Source organism: Pituophis catenifer, unplaced genomic scaffold (assembly GCF_029215685.1).
Source record: "Pituophis catenifer annectens isolate HBS135680 unplaced genomic scaffold, rPitCat1.0.hap2 SCAF_1, whole genome shotgun sequence".
Taxonomy (NCBI): domain Eukaryota; kingdom Metazoa; phylum Chordata; class Lepidosauria; order Squamata; family Colubridae; genus Pituophis; species Pituophis catenifer.
The window spans coordinates 122622036-122624471 of record NW_027256881.1 but is presented as its reverse complement, the minus strand read 5'-3'; the positions used below and the strand labels follow the sequence as shown (position 1 = coordinate 122624471).

The window sequence follows — 2436 nt, the reverse complement described above, 5'->3', positions numbered from 1 at the left end:
ACTACAATTGAATTTGCCAAAACAATAACTATCTGCCAAATAGACACAAGAAGGCTATAATCATTATAGCATTTCATTCTTTTTGTTAATTTTCAACTCTGTTATTTTTTAATACCTGGCACCCATTCCGACACAGTGGGATACTGGAATGGATTTAAACGATCTGGATATCTCTATTCTTCTAAACTGCCCATTTTTCTTTTCTGAATTCAAATTGCAGTGACCAATTCAGTAAAAAAAAACAAAAAAAAAAAAAACAGACAAGCTTCAATCGACTCCGAGGAAGTTTTCCCTAAAAACGTATTAAGTTTCAAATGCTTTTCAGTGCAACATGGCTGCCTTACCCGATCTGGAACCCAGTTCCCATAAATCCACTCTCAGTTTCATCATTGCAGAGCATTCTGGGAAATAAATTTCCCCTTTTGCCACTTAAATTTGGAGACACCAAGGTTGGGGACATTGCAAGAGAAAGTCAGGGGATAAAGGACATACTTACTGGTTTCAGACACTTACACTTTTCACACCTGGATTTGGGCTTTATGAGAAGAGGAAAAATGTATATGTGTGGGTTTGCAAATCATAATCTACAGTATCAGTATCATAATCGAACAAAAATATTCCTCTCCATGGAAATCTTTAGTAAAAGGCAAAAGATTCATACAACCTGAAGAGAAACTCAAATAAGAAAAGCCTTTATCTTGTTTTTCCCCCACTTTAATTACAGATAGTCCTTGACCCTAATCAGCACCAGACTTTCTGCTGCTAAATAAGGCAGTTGTCAGTGAATCACACTCCCTTTCATGACCTTTGTTTTTGCACACAGTTGTTAAGCGAATAACTGCACTTGTTAAGCGAATCATGCAATTGTTAAGCAAATCTGGCTTTCCCCCATTGGCTTTGCTTGTTGGGAGCTGGCTGGGGAAATTGCAACTATTGTAAATACATGTCACTGCATTTTCACTGGTGCTTCAATTTGGATCACACGATCATGGGAACGCTGTAATGGTTATAATGTGCAAGAACTGATCATAAATCACTTTTTTTAGAGCTGTCATAACTTTCTTCACTAAATGAACGATTGGAAACTGTTGACTGCCTATACACGTGATGACGAACCTATGGCATGTGTGCCCAAAGTGGCACGTGGAGTCATGTTGCCTGGCATGTGCAGCGTTGCCCATTCCTCTTCTGGGTTTCTGGCATGCATACATGTGCAATGATCAGCTGGCTTTTTTGTGTGTGGCAGTGCTGGAAACTGAAAGAGCTGGTCTTCCGTTTTTCTGCGTGAACATGCACGCTGGCCAGCTGATCACCGCATGCGCATGCACGCCAAAAACCTGGAAGACTAGCTGGTCGGCACACATGTGTGTGGTGGAAACTGGAAGTTCATTTTTGGGCGTGAGCATGCACCCTGGGCAGGTTCTTTTCCGGGTTGCGGACCAAACAAGTGTGCGCAAAGCACGTATGTGCACTTACTCCCTTTTCGGCACTCAGTACCAAAAAGGTTCGCCATTACTAGCCTATACTTAATTTACATATCATGTGGGATCAGACTAGGGCAGTGTCTTGCAGAGGAACCCACATCAGACATCAAAAAAAGTCAACATGGCAACTGCACTGGACATTTTGAAGCCCTACCATTATCTGACTTGTGTTTGATGCAGGATCCTGTCTACCCCAATAACTAATAGCATGCCTTTGAGAATTTCAAAAATTTAATTAAAAAACAAGAGGCATCTTTAATATTCCCCAGCAACTGGGCCAATAACATTCTATGTGTGGTGATTATGAGTAGTACTCTTTCGAGTATCTGAAATCTGTGGAAGTGCATGGTCACTTTTTACAGCAATCTAAATGAATGGATATCACAATCCCTAGTAGCAATGAATTCTATAAATTCCTCAATTTTTATTTTATTTTATTTATTTATTATTTATTAGTTCAATTTATATGCCGCCTTTCTCCAGAGACTCAGGGCGGCTTACAATGCATTTTTTAAAAAAACATTATAAAAACATTTAAAAATTAAGATATTAAAACCCATTCACATCATTTATGGCCAGATCTCACAAGATTGCAGCAGTGAGATCAACGGCCCCAGGCCGGCCAGAAAAGCCAGGTCTTCACTGCTTTTTGGAAGGCCAATAGGGTGGGGGTGGTCTGAACCTCAGAAGGTAACTGGTTCCAGAGAGCTGGGACAGCCACAGAGAAGATCCTCCCCCACGGGCCCACCAGCTGACATTGTTTAGCTGACGGGACTCGGAGGAGACCAACTCTGTGGGATCTTACCGGTCGCTGGGAGCTATGTGGTAGAAGGCGGTCTTGAAAATAACCTGGCCCTGAGCCATGTAGGGCTTTAAAGGTAATAACCAACACCTTGAATTGTGACCGGAGACCAATAGGGAGCCAGTGCAGCTCGCGGAGAATTGGTGTAAT

At 41.6% G+C, this 2436-nt stretch overlaps 1 pseudogene; it reads right to left on the bottom strand.

Annotated features, from left to right (window-relative positions):
* Positions 1–610: 610 nt before the first annotated feature.
* Positions 611–676, bottom strand: LOC139309181 (U5 spliceosomal RNA; annotated as a pseudogene).
* Positions 677–2436: the final 1760 nt, after the last annotated feature.